Genomic DNA, 23,595 nt, shown 5'->3' with positions numbered 1-23,595 from the left:
CCAGAGGGGTACAATGGTGTAGTGGTTCTAATACTGTACAGTAATCCAGAGGGGTGTAGTGTAGTGGGTTTAATACTCTACAGTAATCGAGGGGTACAGTGGTGTAGTGGTTCTAATACTGTACAGCAATCCAGAGGGGTACAGTGTAGTGTTTCTCATGCTGTACAGTAATCCAGAGGGGTACATTAGTGCAGTGGTTCTAATACTGTACAGTAATCCAGAGGGGTACAGTGGCGTATTGGTTCTAATACTGTACAGTAATCTAGAGGAGTACAATGGTGGAGTGGTTCTAACACTATACAGTAATACAGAGGTGTAGAGTGGTGTAGTGGTTCTAATACTATACAGTAGTCCAGAGGGTATAGTGGTGTAGTGGTTGTAATACTGTACAGTAATCCAGAGCGGTACAGTATAGTGGTTCTAATACTGTACAGTAATCCAGAGCGGTACAGTATATTGGTTCTAATACTGTACAGTAATCCAGAGAGGTACAGTGCAATGGTTCTAATACTGTACAGTGATCCACGGGGGTACAGTGGTGTAGTGGTTCTAATACTGTACAGTAATCCAGAGGGGTACAGTGTAGTGGTTCTAATATTGTACAGTAATCCAGAGTGGCACAGCGGTGTAGTGGTTTTAATACTCTACAGAAATCCAGAGTTGTACAGTGGTGTAGTGGTTCTAATACTGTACAGTAATCCAGAGTGGTACAGTAGTGTAGTGGTTCTAATACTGTACAGCAATCCAGAGGGGTACAATGGAGTGGGTCTACAACTGGACAGTAATACAGAGTGATAAAGTGGTGCAGTGGTTCTAATACTGTACAGTAATCCAGAGGGTTACAGTGTAGTGTTTCTAATAGCGTACAGTAATCCAGAGAGGTACAGTGGTGTGGTGGTTCTAATACTGTACAGTATTCCAGAGGGGTACAGTGGTGTAGTGGTTCTAATCCTGTACAGTAATCCAGAGGGATACAATGGTGTAGTGGTTCTCATACTGTACAGTAATCCAGAGGGGTACAGTGTAGTGGTTCTAATACTGTACAGTTATCCAGAGGGGTACAGTGGTGTAGTGGTTCTAATACAGTACTTTAATCCAGAGGGGTACAGTGCAGTGGTTCTAATACTGTACAGTAATCCAGGGGGTACAGTGTAGTGGTTCTAATACTGCACAGTAATCCAGAGGGGTACAGTGGTGTAGTGGTTCTAATACTGTACAGTAATCCAGAGGGGTTCAGTGTAGTGGTTCTACTACTGTACAGTAATCCAGAGGGATACAGTGGTGCAGTGGTTCTAATACTGTACAGTAATCCAGAGGGGTACAGTGGTGCAGTGGTTCTAATACTGTACAGTAATTCAGAGGGATACAGTGGTGTAGTGGTTCTAATACTGTACAGTAATCCAGAGGGGTATACTGTAGTGGTTCTAATACTGTACAGTAATCCAGAGGGGTACGTTGGTGTTGTGGTTCTAATACTGTGCAGTATTCCAGAGGGTACAGTGGTGAAGTGTTTCTAATACTGTACAATAATCCAGAGGGATACACTGGTGTAGTCGTTCTAATACTGTGCACTATTCCAGAGGGGTACAGTGGTGTAGTGGTTCTAATACTGTACAGTACTCCAGAGGAATACAGTGATGTAGTGGTTCTAATACTGTACAGTAATCCAGAGAGGGACAGGGATGTAGTGGTTCTAATACTGTACATTAATCCAGAGGGGTACAGTGCAGTGGTTCTAATATTGTACAGTAATCCAGAGGGGTATAGTAATTTAGTTGTTCTTATACAGTACAGTAATCCAGAGGGGTACAGTGGTGTAGTGGTTCTAATACTGTACAGTAATCCAGAGGGGTACTGTGGTTCTAATACTGTACAGTAATCCGGAGGGGTACAGTCTGGTGGTTCTAATACTGTACAGTAATCCAGAGGGGTGCAGTGATGTAGTGTTTCGAATATTGTACAGTAATCCAGAGAGGTACAGTGGTGTAGTGGTTCTAATACCGTACAGTAATCCAGAGGGGTGCAGTGGTGTAGTGTTCTAATACTGTACAGTAATCCAGAGGGGTACAGTGGTGTAGTGGTTCTAATACTGTACAGTAATCCAGAGGGGTTCAGTGTAGTGGTTCTACTACTGTACAGTAATCCAGAGGGATACAGTGGTGCAGTGGTTCTAATACTGTACAGTAATCCAGAGGGGTACAGTGGTGCAGTGGTTCTAATACTGTACAGTAATTCAGAGGGATACAGTGGTGTAGTGGTTCTAATACTGTACAGTAATCCAGAGGGGTATACTGTAGTGGTTCTAATACTGTACAGTAATCCAGAGGGGTACGTTGGTGTTGTGGTTCTAATACTGTGCAGTATTCCAGAGGGTACAGTGGTGAAGTGTTTCTAATACTGTACAATAATCCAGAGGGATACACTGGTGTAGTCGTTCTAATACTGTGCACTATTCCAGAGGGGTACAGTGGTGTAGTGGTTCTAATACTGTACAGTACTCCAGAGGAATACAGTGATGTAGTGGTTCTAATACTGTACAGTAATCCAGAGAGGGACAGGGATGTAGTGGTTCTAATACTGTACATTAATCCAGAGGGGTACAGTGCAGTGGTTCTAATATTGTACAGTAATCCAGAGGGGTATAGTAATTTAGTTGTTCTTATACAGTACAGTAATCCAGAGGGGTACAGTGGTGTAGTGGTTCTAATACTGTACAGTAATCCAGAGGGGTACTGTGGTTCTAATACTGTACAGTAATCCGGAGGGGTACAGTCTGGTGGTTCTAATACTGTACAGTAATCCAGAGGGGTGCAGTGATGTAGTGTTTCGAATATTGTACAGTAATCCAGAGAGGTACAGTGGTGTAGTGGTTCTAATACCGTACAGTAATCCAGAGGGGTGCAGTGGTGTAGTGTTCTAATACTGTACAGTAATCCAGAGGGGTACAGTGGTGTAGTGGTTCTAATAATGTACCGTAATCAAGAGGGGTACAGTGTTGTAGTGGTTCTAATACGGTACAGTAATGCAGAGGGGTACAGTGGTTCCAATACTGTACAGTAATCCAGAGGGGTACAGTGGTGTAGTGGTTCTAATAATGTACCGTAATCAAGAGGGGTACAGTGGCGTAGTGGTTCTAATACTGGACAGTAATCCAGAGGGATACAGTGGTGTGGTGGTTCTAATACTGTACAGTAATCAAGAGGGGTACACTGTCGTGATTCTAATACTGTACAGTATTCCAGAGGGTACAGTGGTGAGGTGTTTCTCATACTGTACAGTAATCCAGAGGGATACACTGGTGTAGTGGTTCTAATACTGTACAGTAATCCAGAGGGATATAGTGGTGTAGTGGTTCTAATACTCTACAGTAATGCAGAAGGGTACAGTGCAGTGGTTATAATACTGTACAGTAATCCAGAGGGGTACAATGTAGTGGTTCTAATACTGTACAGTTATCCAGAGGGGTACAATGGTGTAGTGGTTCTAATACTGTACATTAATCCAGAGGTGTACAGTGCAGTCGTTCTAATATTGTACAGCAATCCAGAGGGGTACAGTAATGTAGTTGTTCTTATACAGTACAGTAATCCAGAGGGGCAGTGGTGTAGTGGTTCTCATACTGTACAGTAATCCAGAGGAATACAGTGATGTAGTGGTTCTAATACTGTACAGTAATCCAGAGAGGGACAGGGATGTAGTGGTTCTAATACTGTACATTAATCCAGAGGGGTACAGTGCAGTGGTTCTAATATTGTACAGTAATCCAGAGGGGTATAGTAATTTAGTTGTTCTTATACAGTACAGTAATCCAGAGGGGTACAGTGGTGTAGTGGTTCTAATACTGTACAGTAATCCAGAGGGGTACTGTGGTTCTAATACTGTACAGTAATCCGGAGGGGTACAGTCTGGTGGTTCTAATACTGTACAGTAATCCAGAGGGGTGCAGTGATGTAGTGTTTCGAATATTGTACAGTAATCCAGAGAGGTACAGTGGTGTAGTGGTTCTAATACCGTACAGTAATCCAGAGGGGTGCAGTGGTGTAGTGTTCTAATACTGTACAGTAATCCAGAGGGGTACAGTGGTGTAGTGGTTCTAATAATGTACCGTAATCAAGAGGGGTACAGTGTTGTAGTGGTTCTAATACTGTACAGTAATCCAGAGGGGTACAGTGGTGTAGTGGTTTGTATTCTGTACAGTAATCCAGAGGGGTACAGTGGTGCAGTGGTTCTAATACGGTACAGTAATGCAGAGGGGTACAGTGGTTCCAATACTGTACAGTAATCCAGAGGGGTACAGTGGTGTAGTGGTTCTAATAATGTACCGTAATCAAGAGGGGTACAGTGGTGTAGTGGTTCTAATACTGGACAGTAATCCAGAGGGATACAGTGGTGTGGTGGTTCTAATACTGTACAGTAATCCAGAGCGGTACTGTGCAGTGTAGTTGTTCTAATATTGTACAGTAATCCAGGCGGGTACAGTGGTGTGGTGGTTCTAATACTGTACATTAATCTAGAGGGGTACAGTGGTGTAGTGGTTGTAATACTGTACAGTAATCCAGAGGGCTCCAGCAGTGTAGTGGTTCTAATACTGTACAGTAATCCAGAGGGGTACAGTGTAGTGGGGTCTAATACTGTACAGTAATCCAGAGAGGTACAGTGGTGTAGTGGTTCTTATACTGTACAGTAATCCAGAGGGATACAGTAGTGTTGTGGTTCTAATACTGTACAGTAATCCAGCGGGCTCCAGCAGTGTAGTGGTTCTAATACTGTACAGTAATCCAGAGGGGTTCAGTGGTATAGTGGTTCTAATACTGTGCAGTAATACAGATGAGTACATTAGCGCAGTGGTTCTATATACTGTACAGTAATCCAGAGGGGAACAGTGGTGTAGTGGTTCTAATACTGTACAGTAAGCCAGTGGGGTACGGTGGTGTAGTGGGTCTAATACTGTACAGTAATCCGGACGGATACAGTGGTGTACTGGTTCTAATACTGTACAGTAATCCAGAGGGGTTCAGTGGTATAGTGGTTCTAATACTGTGCAGTAATACAGATGAGTACATTAGCGCAGTGGTTCTATATACTGTACAGTAATCCAGAGGGGAACAGTGGTGTAGTGGTTCTAATACTGTACAGTAAGCCAGTGGGGTACGGTGTTGTAGTGGGTCTAATACTGTACAGTAATCCGGACGGATACAGTGGTGTACTGGTTCTAATACTGTACAGTAATCTAGAGGGGTACAGTGCAGTGGCTCTAATACTGTACAGTAATCTAGAGAGGCACCGTGTAGTGGTTTTAATACTGTGCAGTAATCCAGAGGGGTACAGTATAGTGGTTCTCATACTGTACAGTAATACAGAGGTGTGCAGTGTAGCGGTTCTAATACTGCACAGCAATCCAGAGGGGTACAGTGTAGTGGTTCTAATACTGTGCAGTAATCCAGAGGGGTACAGTGGTGTAGTGGTTCTAATACTGGACAGTTATCCAGAGGGGTTCAGTGTTTAAGTGGTTCTGATACTGTACAGTAATCCAGAGGGGTACAGTGGTGTAGTGGTTCTACTACTGTACAGTAATCCAGAGGGGTAGTGTGTAGCAGTTCTAATACTGTACAGTAATCTAGAGGGGTACAGTGGTGTAGTGGTTCTGATACTGTTTGTAATCCAGAGGGCTCCAGCAGTGTAGTGGTTCTAATACTGTACAGTAATCCAGAGGGGTACAGTGGTGTAGTGGTTCTAATACTGTACAGTAATCCAGAGCGGTACTGTGCAGTGTAGTTGTTCTAATATTGTACAGTAATCCAGGCGGGTACAGTGGTGTGGTGGTTCTAATACTGTACATTAATCTAGAGGGGTACAGTGGTGTAGTGGTTGTAATACTGTACAGTAATCCAGAGGGCTCCAGCAGTGTAGTGGTTCTAATACTGTACAGTAATCCAGAGGGGTACAGTGTAGTGGGGTCTAATACTGTACAGTAATCCAGAGAGGTACAGTGGTGTAGTGGTTCTTATACTGTACAGTAATCCAGAGGGATACAGTAGTGTTGTGGTTCTAATACTGTACAGTAATCCAGCGGGCTCCAGCAGTGTAGTGGTTCTAATACTGTACAGTAATCCAGAGGGGTTCAGTGGTATAGTGGTTCTAATACTGTGCAGTAATACAGATGAGTACATTAGCGCAGTGGTTCTATATACTGTACAGTAATCCAGAGGGGAACAGTGGTGTAGTGGTTCTAATACTGTACAGTAAGCCAGTGGGGTACGGTGGTGTAGTGGGTCTAATACTGTACAGTAATCCAGACGGATACAGTGGTGTACTGGTTCTAGTACTGTACAGTAATCTAGAGGGGTACAGTGCAGTGGTTCTAATACTGTACAGTAATCCAGAGGGGTACAGTGGTGTAGTGGTTCTAATACTGTACAGTAAGCCAGAGGGGTACGGTGGTGTAGTGGGTCTAATACTGTACAGTAATCCGGACGGATACAGTGGTGTACTGGTTCTAATACTGTACAGTAATCTAGAGGGGTACAGTGCAGTGGTTCTAATACTGTACAGTAATCTAGAGAGGCACCGTGTAGTGGTTTTAATACTGTGCAGTAACCCAGAGGGGTACAGTATAGTGGTTCTCATACTGTACAGTAATACAGAGGTGTGCAGTGTAGCGGTTCTAATACTGCACAGCAATCCAGAGGGGTACAGTGGTGCAGTGGTTCTAATACTGTACAGTAATCCAGAGGGGCACAGTGGTGCAGTGGTTCTAATACTGTACAGTAATCCAGAGGGATACAGTGGTGTGGTGGTTCTAATACTATACAGTAATCCAGAGGGATACAGTGGTGTAGTGGTTCTAATACTGTACAGTAATCCAAAGGGGTACATTGGTGCAGTGGTTCTAATACTGTACAGTAATCCAGAGGGATACAGTGGTGTTGTGATTCTAATACTGTACGGTATTCCAGAGGGTACAGTGATGAAGTGTTTCTAATACTGTACAATAATCCAGAGGGATACACTGGTGTAGTGGTTCTAATACTGTGCACTATTCCAGAGGGGTACAGTGGTGTAGTGGTTCTAATACTGTACAGTAATCCAGAGAGGCACAGTGATCTAGTGGTTCTAATACTGTACAATAATCTAGAGGGGTACAGTGCAGTGGTTCTAATATTGTACAGTAATCCAGAGGGGTACAGTGGTGTAGTGGTTCTCATACTGTACAGTAATCCAGAGGGGTACTGTGGTTCTAATACTGTACAGTAATCCGGAGGGGTACAGTGATGTAGTGTTTCTAATATTGTACAGTAATCCAGAGAGGTACAGTGGTGTAGTCGTTCTAATACCGTACAGTAATCCAGAGGGATACAGTGTAGTGGTTCTAATACTGTACAGTAATCCAGAGGGGTACAGTGGTGCAGTGGTTCTAATACGGTACAGTAATCTAGAGGGGTACAGTGGTTCCAATACTGTACAGTAATCCAGAGGGGTACAGTGGTGTAGTGGTTCTAATAATGTACCGTAATCAAGAGGGGTACAGTGGTGTAATGGTTCTAATACTGTACAGTAATCCAGAGGGGTACAGTGTAGTGGTTCTAATACTGTACAGTTATCCAGAGGGGTACAATGGTGTAGTGGTTCTAATACTGTACATTAATCCAGAGGGGTACAGTGCAGTCGTTCTAATATTGTACAGAAACCCAGAGGGGTACAGTAATGTAGTTGTTCTTAGACAGTATAGTAATCCAGAGGGGCACAGTGGTGTAGTGGTTCGAATACTGTACAGTAATCCAGAGGGGTACAGTATAGTGGTTCTGCTACTGTACAGTAATCCAGAGGGTACAGTGGTGTAGTGTTTCTAATACGGTACAGTAATCCAGAGGGGTACAGTGGTGCAGTGGTTCAAATACTGTACAGTAATCCAGAGGGGTACAATGGTGTAGTGGTTCTAATACTGTACAGTAATCCAGAGGGGTGTAGTGTAGTGGGTTTAATACTCTACAGTAATCGAGGGGTACAGTGGTGTAGTGGTTCTAATACTGTACAGCAATCCAGAGGGGTACAGTGTAGTGTTTCTCATGCTGTACAGTAATCCAGAGGGGTACATTAGTGCAGTGGTTCTAATACTGTACAGTAATCCAGAGGGGTACAGTGGCGTATTGGTTCTAATACTGTACAGTAATCTAGAAGAGTACAATGGTGGAGTGGTTCTAACACTATACAGTAATACAGAGGTGTAGAGTGGTGTAGTGGTTCTAATACTATACAGTAGTCCAGAGGGTATAGTGGTGTAGTGGTTGTAATACTGTACAGTAATCCAGAGCGGTACAGTATAGTGGTTCTAATACTGTACAGTAATCCAGAGCGGTACAGTATATTGGTTCTAATACTGTACAGTAATCCAGAGAGGTACAGTGCAATGGTTCTAATACTGTACAGTGATCCTCGGGGGTACAGTGGTGTAGTGGTTCTAATACTGTACAGTAATCCAGAGGGGTACAGTGTAGTGGTTCTAATATTGTACAGTAATCCAGAGTGGCACAGCGGTGTAGTGGTTTTAATACTCTACAGAAATCCAGAGTTGTACAGTGGTGTAGTGGTTCTAATACTGTACAGTAATCCAGAGTGGTACAGTAGTGTAGTGGTTCTAATACTGTACAGCAATCCAGAGGGGTACAATGGAGTGGGTCTAAAACTGGACAGTAATACAGAGTGATAAAGTGGTGCAGTGGTTCTAATACTGTACAGTAATCCAGAGGGTTACAGTGTAGTGTTTCTAATAGTGTACAGTAATCCAGAGAGGTACAGTGGTGTGGTGGTTCTAATACTGTACAGTATTCCAGAGGGGTACAGTGGTGTAGTGGTTCTAATCCTGTACAGTAATCCAGAGGGATACAATGGTGTAGTGGTTCTCATACTGTACAGTAATCCAGAGGGGTACAGTGTAGTGGTTCTAATACTGTACAGTTATCCAGAGGGGTACAGTGGTGTAGTGGTTCTAATACAGTACTTTAATCCAGAGGGGTACAGTGCAGTGGTTCTAATACTGTACAGTAATCCAGGGGGTACAGTGTAGTGGTTCTAATACTGCACAGTAATCCAGAGGGGTACAGTGGTGTAGTGGTTCTAATACTGTACAGTAATCCAGAGGGGTTCAGTGTAGTGGTTCTACTACTGTACAGTAATCCAGAGGGATACAGTGGTTCTAATACTGTACAGTAATCCAGAGGGGTACAGTGGTGCAGTGGTTCTAATACTGTACAGTAATTCAGAGGGATACAGTGGTGTAGTGGTTCTAATACTGTACAGTAATCCAGAGGGGTATACTGTAGTGGTTCTAATACTGTACAGTAATCCAGAGGGGTACGTTGGTGTTGTGGTTCTAATACTGTGCAGTATTCCAGAGGGTACAGTGGTGAAGTGTTTCTAATACTGTACAATAATCCAGAGGGATACACTGGTGTAGTCGTTCTAATACTGTGCACTATTCCAGAGGGGTACAGTGGTGTAGTGGTTCTAATACTGTACAGTACTCCAGAGGAATACAGTGATGTAGTGGTTCTAATACTGTACAGTAATCCAGAGAGGGACAGGGATGTAGTGGTTCTAATACTGTACATTAATCCAGAGGGGTACAGTGCAGTGGTTCTAATATTGTACAGTAATCCAGAGGGGTATAGTAATTTAGTTGTTCTTATACAGTACAGTAATCCAGAGGGGTACAGTGGTGTAGTGGTTCTAATACTGTACAGTAATCCAGAGGGGTACTGTGGTTCTAATACTGTACAGTAATCCGGAGGGGTACAGTCTGGTGGTTCTAATACTGTACAGTAATCCAGAGGGGTGCAGTGATGTAGTGTTTCGAATATTGTACAGTAATCCAGAGAGGTACAGTGGTGTAGTGGTTCTAATACCGTACAGTAATCCAGAGGGGTGCAGTGGTGTAGTGTTCTAATACTGTACAGTAATCCAGAGGGGTACAGTGGTGTAGTGGTTCTAATACTGTACAGTAATCCAGAGGGGTTCAGTGTAGTGGTTCTACTACTGTACAGTAATCCAGAGGGATACAGTGGTGCAGTGGTTCTAATACTGTACAGTAATCCAGAGGGGTACAGTGGTGCAGTGGTTCTAATACTGTACAGTAATTCAGAGGGATACAGTGGTGTAGTGGTTCTAATACTGTACAGTAATCCAGAGGGGTATACTGTAGTGGTTCTAATACTGTACAGTAATCCAGAGGGGTACGTTGGTGTTGTGGTTCTAATACTGTGCAGTATTCCAGAGGGTACAGTGGTGAAGTGTTTCTAATACTGTACAATAATCCAGAGGGATACACTGGTGTAGTCGTTCTAATACTGTGCACTATTCCAGAGGGGTACAGTGGTGTAGTGGTTCTAATACTGTACAGTACTCCAGAGGAATACAGTGATGTAGTGGTTCTAATACTGTACAGTAATCCAGAGAGGGACAGGGATGTAGTGGTTCTAATACTGTACATTAATCCAGAGGGGTACAGTGCAGTGGTTCTAATATTGTACAGTAATCCAGAGGGGTATAGTAATTTAGTTGTTCTTATACAGTACAGTAATCCAGAGGGGTACAGTGGTGTAGTGGTTCTAATACTGTACAGTAATCCAGAGGGGTACTGTGGTTCTAATACTGTACAGTAATCCGGAGGGGTACAGTCTGGTGGTTCTAATACTGTACAGTAATCCAGAGGGGTGCAGTGATGTAGTGTTTCGAATATTGTACAGTAATCCAGAGAGGTACAGTGGTGTAGTGGTTCTAATACCGTACAGTAATCCAGAGGGGTGCAGTGGTGTAGTGTTCTAATACTGTACAGTAATCCAGAGGGGTACAGTGGTGTAGTGGTTCTAATAATGTACCGTAATCAAGAGGGGTACAGTGTTGTAGTGGTTCTAATACGGTACAGTAATGCAGAGGGGTACAGTGGTTCCAATACTGTACAGTAATCCAGAGGGGTACAGTGGTGTAGTGGTTCTAATAATGTACCGTAATCAAGAGGGGTACAGTGGCGTAGTGGTTCTAATACTGGACAGTAATCCAGAGGGATACAGTGGTGTGGTGGTTCTAATACTGTACAGTAATCAAGAGGGGTACACTGTCGTGATTCTAATACTGTACAGTATTCCAGAGGGTACAGTGGTGAGGTGTTTCTCATACTGTACAGTAATCCAGAGGGATACACTGGTGTAGTGGTTCTAATACTGTACAGTAATCCAGAGGGATATAGTGGTGTAGTGGTTCTAATACTCTACAGTAATGCAGAAGGGTACAGTGCAGTGGTTATAATACTGTACAGTAATCCAGAGGGGTACAATGTAGTGGTTCTAATACTGTACAGTTATCCAGAGGGGTACAATGGTGTAGTGGTTCTAATACTGTACATTAATCCAGAGGTGTACAGTGCAGTCGTTCTAATATTGTACAGCAATCCAGAGGGGTACAGTAATGTAGTTGTTCTTATACAGTACAGTAATCCAGAGGGGCAGTGGTGTAGTGGTTCTCATACTGTACAGTAATCCAGAGGAATACAGTGATGTAGTGGTTCTAATACTGTACAGTAATCCAGAGAGGGACAGGGATGTAGTGGTTCTAATACTGTACATTAATCCAGAGGGGTACAGTGCAGTGGTTCTAATATTGTACAGTAATCCAGAGGGGTATAGTAATTTAGTTGTTCTTATACAGTACAGTAATCCAGAGGGGTACAGTGGTGTAGTGGTTCTAATACTGTACAGTAATCCAGAGGGGTACTGTGGTTCTAATACTGTACAGTAATCCGGAGGGGTACAGTCTGGTGGTTCTAATACTGTACAGTAATCCAGAGGGGTGCAGTGATGTAGTGTTTCGAATATTGTACAGTAATCCAGAGAGGTACAGTGGTGTAGTGGTTCTAATACCGTACAGTAATCCAGAGGGGTGCAGTGGTGTAGTGTTCTAATACTGTACAGTAATCCAGAGGGGTACAGTGGTGTAGTGGTTCTAATAATGTACCGTAATCAAGAGGGGTACAGTGTTGTAGTGGTTCTAATACTGTACAGTAATCCAGAGGGGTACAGTGGTGTAGTGGTTTGTATTCTGTACAGTAATCCAGAGGGGTACAGTGGTGCAGTGGTTCTAATACGGTACAGTAATGCAGAGGGGTACAGTGGTTCCAATACTGTACAGTAATCCAGAGGGGTACAGTGGTGTAGTGGTTCTAATAATGTACCGTAATCAAGAGGGGTACAGTGGTGTAGTGGTTCTAATACTGGACAGTAATCCAGAGGGATACAGTGGTGTGGTGGTTCTAATACTGTACAGTAATCCAGAGCGGTACTGTGCAGTGTAGTTGTTCTAATATTGTACAGTAATCCAGGCGGGTACAGTGGTGTGGTGGTTCTAATACTGTACATTAATCTAGAGGGGTACAGTGGTGTAGTGGTTGTAATACTGTACAGTAATCCAGAGGGCTCCAGCAGTGTAGTGGTTCTAATACTGTACAGTAATCCAGAGGGGTACAGTGTAGTGGGGTCTAATACTGTACAGTAATCCAGAGAGGTACAGTGGTGTAGTGGTTCTTATACTGTACAGTAATCCAGAGGGATACAGTAGTGTTGTGGTTCTAATACTGTACAGTAATCCAGCGGGCTCCAGCAGTGTAGTGGTTCTAATACTGTACAGTAATCCAGAGGGGTTCAGTGGTATAGTGGTTCTAATACTGTGCAGTAATACAGATGAGTACATTAGCGCAGTGGTTCTATATACTGTACAGTAATCCAGAGGGGAACAGTGGTGTAGTGGTTCTAATACTGTACAGTAAGCCAGTGGGGTACGGTGGTGTAGTGGGTCTAATACTGTACAGTAATCCGGACGGATACAGTGGTGTACTGGTTCTAATACTGTACAGTAATCCAGAGGGGTTCAGTGGTATAGTGGTTCTAATACTGTGCAGTAATACAGATGAGTACATTAGCGCAGTGGTTCTATATACTGTACAGTAATCCAGAGGGGAACAGTGGTGTAGTGGTTCTAATACTGTACAGTAAGCCAGTGGGGTACGGTGTTGTAGTGGGTCTAATACTGTACAGTAATCCGGACGGATACAGTGGTGTACTGGTTCTAATACTGTACAGTAATCTAGAGGGGTACAGTGCAGTGGCTCTAATACTGTACAGTAATCTAGAGAGGCACCGTGTAGTGGTTTTAATACTGTGCAGTAATCCAGAGGGGTACAGTATAGTGGTTCTCATACTGTACAGTAATACAGAGGTGTGCAGTGTAGCGGTTCTAATACTGCACAGCAATCCAGAGGGGTACAGTGTAGTGGTTCTAATACTGTGCAGTAATCCAGAGGGGTACAGTGGTGTAGTGGTTCTAATACTGGACAGTTATCCAGAGGGGTTCAGTGTTTAAGTGGTTCTGATACTGTACAGTAATCCAGAGGGGTACAGTGGTGTAGTGGTTCTACTACTGTACAGTAATCCAGAGGGGTAGTGTGTAGCAGTTCTAATACTGTACAGTAATCTAGAGGGGTACAGTGGTGTAGTGGTTCTGATACTGTTTGTAATCCAGAGGGCTCCAGCAGTGTAGTGGTTCTAATACTGTACAGTAATCCAGAGGGGTACAGTGGTGTAGTGGTTCTAATACTGTACAGTAATCCAGAGCGGTACTGTGCAGTGTAGTTGTTCTAATATTGTACAGTAATCCAGGCGGGTACAGTGGTGTGGTGGTTCTAATACTGTACATTAATCTAGAGGGGTACAGTGGTGTAGTGGTTGTAATACTGTACAGTAATCCAGAGGGCTCCAGCAGTGTAGTGGTTCTAATACTGTACAGTAATCCAGAGGGGTACAGTGTAGTGGGGTCTAATACTGTACAGTAATCCAGAGAGGTACAGTGGTGTAGTGGTTCTTATACTGTACAGTAATCCAGAGGGATACAGTAGTGTTGTGGTTCTAATACTGTACAGTAATCCAGCGGGCTCCAGCAGTGTAGTGGTTCTAATACTGTACAGTAATCCAGAGGGGTTCAGTGGTATAGTGGTTCTAATACTGTGCAGTAATACAGATGAGTACATTAGCGCAGTGGTTCTATATACTGTACAGTAATCCAGAGGGGAACAGTGGTGTAGTGGTTCTAATACTGTACAGTAAGCCAGTGGGGTACGGTGGTGTAGTGGGTCTAATACTGTACAGTAATCCAGACGGATACAGTGGTGTACTGGTTCTAGTACTGTACAGTAATCTAGAGGGGTACAGTGCAGTGGTTCTAATACTGTACAGTAATCCAGAGGGGTACAGTGGTGTAGTGGTTCTAATACTGTACAGTAAGCCAGAGGGGTACGGTGGTGTAGTGGGTCTAATACTGTACAGTAATCCGGACGGATACAGTGGTGTACTGGTTCTAATACTGTACAGTAATCTAGAGGGGTACAGTGCAGTGGTTCTAATACTGTACAGTAATCTAGAGAGGCACCGTGTAGTGGTTTTAATACTGTGCAGTAACCCAGAGGGGTACAGTATAGTGGTTCTCATACTGTACAGTAATACAGAGGTGTGCAGTGTAGCGGTTCTAATACTGCACAGCAATCCAGAGGGGTACAGTGGTGCAGTGGTTCTAATACTGTACAGTAATCCAGAGGGGCACAGTGGTGCAGTGGTTCTAATACTGTACAGTAATCCAGAGGGATACAGTGGTGTGGTGGTTCTAATACTATACAGTAATCCAGAGGGATACAGTGGTGTAGTGGTTCTAATACTGTACAGTAATCCAAAGGGGTACATTGGTGCAGTGGTTCTAATACTGTACAGTAATCCAGAGGGATACAGTGGTGTTGTGATTCTAATACTGTACGGTATTCCAGAGGGTACAGTGATGAAGTGTTTCTAATACTGTACAATAATCCAGAGGGATACACTGGTGTAGTGGTTCTAATACTGTGCACTATTCCAGAGGGGTACAGTGGTGTAGTGGTTCTAATACTGTACAGTAATCCAGAGAGGCACAGTGATCTAGTGGTTCTAATACTGTACAATAATCTAGAGGGGTACAGTGCAGTGGTTCTAATATTGTACAGTAATCCAGAGGGGTACAGTGGTGTAGTGGTTCTCATACTGTACAGTAATCCAGAGGGGTACTGTGGTTCTAATACTGTACAGTAATCCGGAGGGGTACAGTGATGTAGTGTTTCTAATATTGTACAGTAATCCAGAGAGGTACAGTGGTGTAGTCGTTCTAATACCGTACAGTAATCCAGAGGGATACAGTGTAGTGGTTCTAATACTGTACAGTAATCCAGAGGGGTACAGTGGTGCAGTGGTTCTAATACGGTACAGTAATCTAGAGGGGTACAGTGGTTCCAATACTGTACAGTAATCCAGAGGGGTACAGTGGTGTAGTGGTTCTAATAATGTACCGTAATCAAGAGGGGTACAGTGGTGTAATGGTTCTAATACTGTACAGTAATCCAGAGGGGTACAGTGTAGTGGTTCTAATACTGTACAGTTATCCAGAGGGGTACAATGGTGTAGTGGTTCTAATACTGTACATTAATCCAGAGGGGTACAGTGCAGTCGTTCTAATATTGTACAGAAACCCAGAGGGGTACAGTAATGTAGTTGTTCTTAGACAGTATAGTAATCCAGAGGGGCACAGTGGTGTAGTGGTTCGAATACTGTACAGTAATCCAGAGGGGTACAGTATAGTGGTTCTGCTACTGTACAGTAATCCAGAGGGTACAGTGGTGTAGTGTTTCTAATACGGTACAGTAATCCAGAGGGGTACAGTGGTGCAGTGGTTCAAATACTGTACAGTAATCCAGAGGGGTACAATGGTGTAGTGGTTCTAATACTGTACAGTAATCCAGAGGGGTGTAGTGTAGTGGGTTTAATACTCTACAGTAATCGAGGGGTACAGTGGTGTAGTGGTTCTAATACTGTACAGCAATCCAGAGGGGTACAGTGTAGTGTTTCTCATGCTGTACAGTAATCCAGAGGGGTACATTAGTGCAGTGGTTCTAATACTGTACAGTAATCCAGAGGGGTACAGTGGCGTATTGGTTCTAATACTGTACAGTAATCTAGAAGAGTACAATGGTGGAGTGGTTCTAACACTATACAGTAATACAGAGGTGTAGAGTGGTGTAGTGGTTCTAATACTATACAGTAGTCCAGAGGGTATAGTGGTGTAGTGGTTGTAATACTGTACAGTAATCCAGAGCGGTACAGTATAGTGGTTCTAATACTGTACAGTAATCCAGAGCGGTACAGTATATTGGTTCTAATACTGTACAGTAATCCAGAGAGGTACAGTGCAATGGTTCTAATACTGTACAGTGATCCTCGGGGGTACAGTGGTGTAGTGGTTCTAATACTGTACAGTAATCCAGAGGGGTACAGTGTAGTGGTTCTAATATTGTACAGTAATCCAGAGTGGCACAGCGGTGTAGTGGTTTTAATACTCTACAGAAATCCAGAGTTGTACAGTGGTGTAGTGGTTCTAATACTGTACAGTAATCCAGAGGGGTACAGTGTAGTGGTTCTGATACTGTACAGTAATCCAGAGGGGTACAGTGGTGTAGTGGTTCTACTACTGTACAGTAATCCAGAGGGGAACAGTGTAGTGGTTCTAATACTGTACAGTAATCCAGAGGGGTACAGTGGTGTAGTGGTTGTAATACTGTACAGTAATCCAGAGGGCTCCAGCAGTGTAGTGGTTCTAATACTGTACAGTAATCCAGAGGGGTACAGTGTAGTGGGGTCTAATACTGTACAGTAATCCAGAGAGGTACAGTGGTGTAGTGGTTCTTATACTGTACAGTAATCCAGAGGGATACAGTAGTGTTGTGGTTCTAATACTGTACAGTAATCCAGCGGGCTCCAGCAGTGTAGTGGTTCTAATACTGTACAGTAATCCAGAGGGGTTCAGTGGTATAGTGCTTCTAATACTGTGCAGTAATACAGATGAGTACATTAGCGCAGTGGTTCTATATACTGTACAGTAATCCAGAGGGGAACAGTGGTGTAGTGGTTCTAATACTGTACAGTAAGCCAGTGGGGTACGGTGGTGTAGTGGGTCTAATACTGTACAGTAATCCGGACGGATACAGTGGTGTACTGGTTCTAATACTGTACAGTAATCCAGAGGGGTTCAGTGGTATAGTGGTTCTAATACTGTGCAGTAATACAGATGAGTACATTAGCGCAGTGGTTCTATATACTGTACAGTAATCCAGAGGGGAACAGTGGTGTAGTGGTTCTAATACTGTACATTAAACCAGAGGGGTACGGTGATGTATTTGTTCTAATATTGTACAGTAATCCAGAGGGGAACAGTGGTGTAGTGGTTCTAATACTGTGCAGTAATACAGATGAGTACATTAGCGCAGTGGCTCTATATACTGTACAGTAATCCAGAGGGGAACAGTGGTGTAGTGGTTCTAATACTGTACTGTAAGCCAGTGGGGTATGGTGTTGTAGTGGGTCTAATACTGTACAGTAATCCGGACGGATACAGTGGTGTACTGGTTCTAATACTGTACAGTAATCTAGAGGGGTACGGTGCAGTGGTTCTAATACTGTACAGTAATCTAGAGAGGCACCGTGTAGTGGTTTTAATACTGTGCAGTAATCCAGAGGGGTACAGTATAGTGGTTCTCATACTGTACAGTAATACAGAGGTGTGCAGTGTAGCGGTTCTAATACTGCACAGCAATCCAGAGGGGTACAGTGTAGTGGTTCTAATACTGTGCAGTAATCCAGAGGGGTACAGTGGTGTAGTGGTTCTAATACTGGACAGTTATCCAGAGGGGTTCAGTGTTTAAGTGGTTCTGATACTGTACAGTAATCCAGAGGGGTACAGTGGTGTAGTGGTTCTACTACTGTACAGTAATCCAGAGGGGTAGTGTGTAGCAGTTCTAATACTGTACAGTAATCTAGAGGGGTACAGTGGTGTAGTGGTTCTGATACTGTTTGTAATCCAGAGGGCTCCAGCAGTGTAGTGGTTCTAATACTGTACAGTAATCCAGAGGGGTACAGTGGTGTAGTGGTTCTAATACTGTACAGTAATCCAGAGGGGTACAGTGGTGTAGTGGTTCTAATACTGTACAGCAATCCAAAGGGGTACAGTGGTGTAGTGGTTCTAATACTGTACAGTAATCCAGAGCGGTACTGTGCAGTGTAGTTGTTCTAATATTGTACAGTAATCCAGGCGGGTACAGTGGTGTGGTGGTTCTAATACTGTACATTAATCTAGAGGGGTACAGTGGTGTAGTGGTTGTAATACTGTACAGTAATCCAGAGGGCTCCAGCAGTGTAGTGGTTCTAATACTGTACAGTAATCCAGAGGGGTACAGTGTAGTGGGGTCTAATACTGTACAGTAATCCAGAGAGGTACAGTGGTGTAGTGGTTCTTATACTGTACAGTAATCCAGAGGGATACAGTAGTGTTGTGGTTCTAATACTGTACAGTAATCCAGCGGGCTCCAGCAGTGCAGTGGTTCTAATACTGTACAGTAATCCAGAGGGGTTCAGTGGTATAGTGGTTCTAATACTGTGCAGTAATACAGATGAGTACATTAGCGCAGTGGTTCTATATACTGTACAGTAATCCAGAGGGGAACAGTGGTGTAGTGGTTCTAATACTGTACATTAAGCCAGAGGGGTACGTTGGTGTAGTGGTTCTAATACTGTGCAGTAATACAGATGAGTACATTAGCGCAGTGGTTCTTTATACTGTACAGTAATCCAGAGGGGAACAGTGGTGTAGTGGTTCTAATACTGTACAGTAAGCCAGTGGGGTACGGTGGTGTAGTGGGTCTAATACTGTACAGTAATCCAGACGGATACAGTGGTGTACTGGTTCTAGTACTGTACAGTAATCTAGAGGGGTACAGTGCAGTGGTTCTAATACTGTACAGTAATCCAGAAGGGTACAGTGATGTAGTGGTTCTAATACTGTACAGTAAGCCAGAGGGGTACGGTGGTGTAGTGGGTCTAATACTGTACAGTAATCCGGACGGATACAGTGGTGTACTGGTTCTAATACTGTACAGTAATCTAGAGGGGTACAGTGCAGTGGTTCTAATACTGTACAGTAATCTAGAGAGGCACCGTGTAGTGGTTTTAATACTGTGCAGTAATCCAGAGGGGTACAGTATAGTGGTTCTCATACTGTACAGTAATACAGAGGTGTGCAGTGTAGCGGTTCTAATACTGCACAGCAATCCAGAGGGGTACAGTGGTGCAGTGGTTCTAATACTGTACAGTAATCCAGAGGGGCACAGTGGTGCAGTGGTTCTAATACTGTACAGTAATCCAGAGGGATACAGTGGTGTGGTGGTTCTAATACTGTACAGTAATCCAGAGGGATACAGTGGTGTAGTGGTTCTAATACTGTACAGTAATCCAAAGGGGTACATTGGTGCAGTGGTTCTAATACTGTACAGTAATCCAGAGGGATACAGTGGTGTTGTGGTTCTAATACTGTACGGTATTCCAGAGGGTACAGTGATGAAGTGTTTCTAATACTGTACAATAATCCAGAGGGATACACTGGTGTAGTGGTTCTAATACTGTGCACTATTCCAGAGGGGTACAGTGGTGTAGTGGTTCTAATACTGTACAGTAATCCAGAGAGGCACAGTGATCTAGTGGTTCTAATACTGTACAATAATCTAGAGGGGTACAGTGCAGTGGTTCTAATATTGTACAGTAATCCAGAGGGGTACAGTGGTGTAGTGGTTCTCATACTGTACAGTAATCCAGAGGGGTACTGTGGTTCTAATACTGTACAGTAATCCGGAGGGGTACAGTGATGTAGTGTTTCTAATATTGTACAGTAATCCAGAGAGGTACAGTGGTGTAGTCGTTCTAATACCGTACAGTAATCCAGAGGGATACAGTGTAGTGGTTCTAATACTGTACAGTAATCCAGAGGGGTACAGTGGTGCAGTGGTTCTAATACGGTACAGTAATCTAGAGGGGTACAGTGGTTCCAATACTGTACAGTAATCCAGAAGGGTACAGTGGTGTAGTGGTTCTAATAATGTACCGTAATCAAGAGGGGTACAGTGGTGTAATGGTTCTAATACTGTACAGTAATCCAGAGGGGTACAGTGGTGTAGTGGTTATAATACTGTACAGTAATCCAGAGGGGTACAGTGTAGTGGTTCTAATACTGTACAGTTATCCAGAGGGGTACAATGGTGTAGTGGTTCTAATACTGTACATTAATCCAGAGGGGTACAGTGCAGTCGTTCTAATATTGTACAGCAATCCAGAGGGGTACAGTAATGTAGTTGTTCTTAGACAGTATAGTAATCCAGAGGGGCACAGTGGTGTAGTGGTTCGAATACTGTACAGTAATCCAGAGGGGTACAGTATAGTGGTTCTGCTACTGTACAGTAATCCAGAGGGTACAGTGGTGTAGTGTTTCTAATACGGTACAGTAATCCAGAGGGGTACAGTGGTGCAGTGGTTCAAATACTGTACAGTAATCCAGAGGGGTACAATGGTGTAGTGGTTCTAATACTGTACAGTAATCCAGAGGGGTGTAGTGTAGTGGGTTTAATACTCTACAGTAATCGAGGGGTACAGTGGTGTAGTGGTTCTAATACTGTACAGCAATCCAGAGGGGTACAGTGTAGTGTTTCTCATGCTGTACAGTAATCCAGAGGGGTACATTAGTGCAGTGGTTCTAATACTGTACAGTAATCCAGAGGGGTACAGTGGCGTATTGGTTCTAATACTGTACAGTAATCTAGAGGAGTACAATGGTGGAGTGGTTCTAACACTATACAGTAATACAGAGGTGTAGAGTGGTGTAGTGGTTCTAATACTATACAGTAGTCCAGAGGGTATAGTGGTGTAGTGGTTGTAATACTGTACAGTAATCCAGAGCGGTACAGTATAGTGGTTCTAATACTGTACAGTAATCCAGAGCGGTACAGTATATTGGTTCTAATACTGTACAGTAATCCAGAGAGGTACAGTGCAATGGTTCTAATACTGTACAGTGATCCACGGGGGTACAGTGGTGTAGTGGTTCTAATACTGTACAGTAATCCAGAGGGGTACAGTGTAGTGGTTCTAATATTGTACAGTAATCCAGAGTGGCACAGCGGTGTAGTGGTTTTAATACTCTACAGAAATCCAGAGTTGTACAGTGGTGTAGTGGTTCTAATACTGTACAGTAATCCAGAGTGGTACAGTAGTGTAGTGGTTCTAATACTGTACAGCAATCCAGAGGGGTACAATGGAGTGGGTCTACAACTGGACAGTAATACAGAGTGATAAAGTGGTGCAGTGGTTCTAATACTGTACAGTAATCCAGAGGGTTACAGTGTAGTGTTTCTAATAGCGTACAGTAATCCAGAGAGGTACAGTGGTGTGGTGGTTCTAATACTGTACAGTATTCCAGAGGGGTACAGTGGTGTAGTGGTTCTAATCCTGTACAGTAATCCAGAGGGATACAATGGTGTAGTGGTTCTCATACTGTACAGTAATCCAGAGGGGTACAGTGTAGTGGTTCTAATACTGTACAGTTATCCAGAGGGGTACAGTGGTGTAGTGGTTCTAATACAGTACTTTAATCCAGAGGGGTACAGTGCAGTGGTTCTAATACTGTACAGTAATCCAGGGGGTACAGTGTAGTGGTTCTAATACTGCACAGTAATCCAGAGGGGTACAGTGGTGTAGTGGTTCTAATACTGTACAGTAATCCAGAGGGGTTCAGTGTAGTGGTTCTACTACTGTACAGTAATCCAGAGGGATACAGTGGTGCAGTGGTTCTAATACTGTACAGTAATCCAGAGGGGTACAGTGGTGCAGTGGTTCTAATACTGTACAGTAATTCAGAGGGATACAGTGGTGTAGTGGTTCTAATACTGTACAGTAATCCAGAGGGGTATACTGTAGTGGTTCTAATACTGTACAGTAATCCAGAGGGGTACGTTGGTGTTGTGGTTCTAATACTGTGCAGTATTCCAGAGGGTACAGTGGTGAAGTGTTTCTAATACTGTACAATAATCCAGAGGGATACACTGGTGTAGTCGTTCTAATACTGTGCACTATTCCAGAGGGGTACAGTGGTGTAGTGGTTCTAATACTGTACAGTACTCCAGAGGAATACAGTGATGTAGTGGTTCTAATACTGTACAGTAATCCAGAGAGGGACAGGGATGTAGTGGTTCTAATACTGTACATTAATCCAGAGGGGTACAGTGCAGTGGTTCTAATATTGTACAGTAATCCAGAGGGGTATAGTAATTTAGTTGTTCTTATACAGTACAGTAATCCAGAGGGGTACAGTGGTGTAGTGGTTCTAATACTGTACAGTAATCCAGAGGGGTACTGTGGTTCTAATACTGTACAGTAATCCGGAGGGGTACAGTCTGGTGGTTCTAATACTGTACAGTAATCCAGAGGGGTGCAGTGATGTAGTGTTTCGAATATTGTACAGTAATCCAGAGAGGTACAGTGGTGTAGTGGTTCTAATACCGTACAGTAATCCAGAGGGGTGCAGTGGTGTAGTGTTCTAATACTGTACAGTAATCCAGAGGGGTACAGTGGTGTAGTGGTTCTAATACTGTACAGTAATCCAGAGGGGTTCAGTGTAGTGGTTCTACTACTGTACAGTAATCCAGAGGGATACAGTGGTGCAGTGGTTCTAATACTGTACAGTAATCCAGAGGGGTACAGTGGTGCAGTGGTTCTAATACTGTACAGTAATTCAGAGGGATACAGTGGTGTAGTGGTTCTAATACTGTACAGTAATCCAGAGGGGTATACTGTAGTGGTTCTAATACTGTACAGTAATCCAGAGGGGTACGTTGGTGTTGTGGTTCTAATACTGTGCAGTATTCCAGAGGGTACAGTGGTGAAGTGTTTCTAATACTGTACAATAATCCAGAGGGATACACTGGTGTAGTCGTTCTAATACTGTGCACTATTCCAGAGGGGTACAGTGGTGTAGTGGTTCTAATACTGTACAGTACTCCAGAGGAATACAGTGATGTAGTGGTTCTAATACTGTACAGTAATCCAGAGAGGGACAGGGATGTAGTGGTTCTAATACTGTACATTAATCCAGAGGGGTACAGTGCAGTGGTTCTAATATTGTACAGTAATCCAGAGGGGTATAGTAATTTAGTTGTTCTTATACAGTACAGTAATCCAGAGGGGTACAGTGGTGTAGTGGTTCTAATACTGTACAGTAATCCAGAGGGGTACTGTGGTTCTAATACTGTACAGTAATCCGGAGGGGTACAGTCTGGTGGTTCTAATACTGTACAGTAATCCAGAGGGGTGCAGTGATGTAGTGTTTCGAATATTGTACAGTAATCCAGAGAGGTACAGTGGTGTAGTGGTTCTAATACCGTACAGTAATCCAGAGGGGTGCAGTGGTGTAGTGTTCTAATACTGTACAGTAATCCAGAGGGGTACAGTGGTGTAGTGGTTCTAATAATGTACCGTAATCAAGAGGGGTACAGTGTTGTAGTGGTTCTAATACGGTACAGTAATGCAGAGGGGTACAGTGGTTCCAATACTGTACAGTAATCCAGAGGGGTACAGTGGTGTAGTGGTTCTAATAATGTACCGTAAT

This window comes from Pristiophorus japonicus, unplaced genomic scaffold (genome assembly GCF_044704955.1).
Source record: "Pristiophorus japonicus isolate sPriJap1 unplaced genomic scaffold, sPriJap1.hap1 HAP1_SCAFFOLD_118, whole genome shotgun sequence".
NCBI lineage: Eukaryota > Metazoa > Chordata > Chondrichthyes > Pristiophoridae > Pristiophorus > Pristiophorus japonicus.
Note: the sequence above shows the minus strand (reverse complement) of the source record.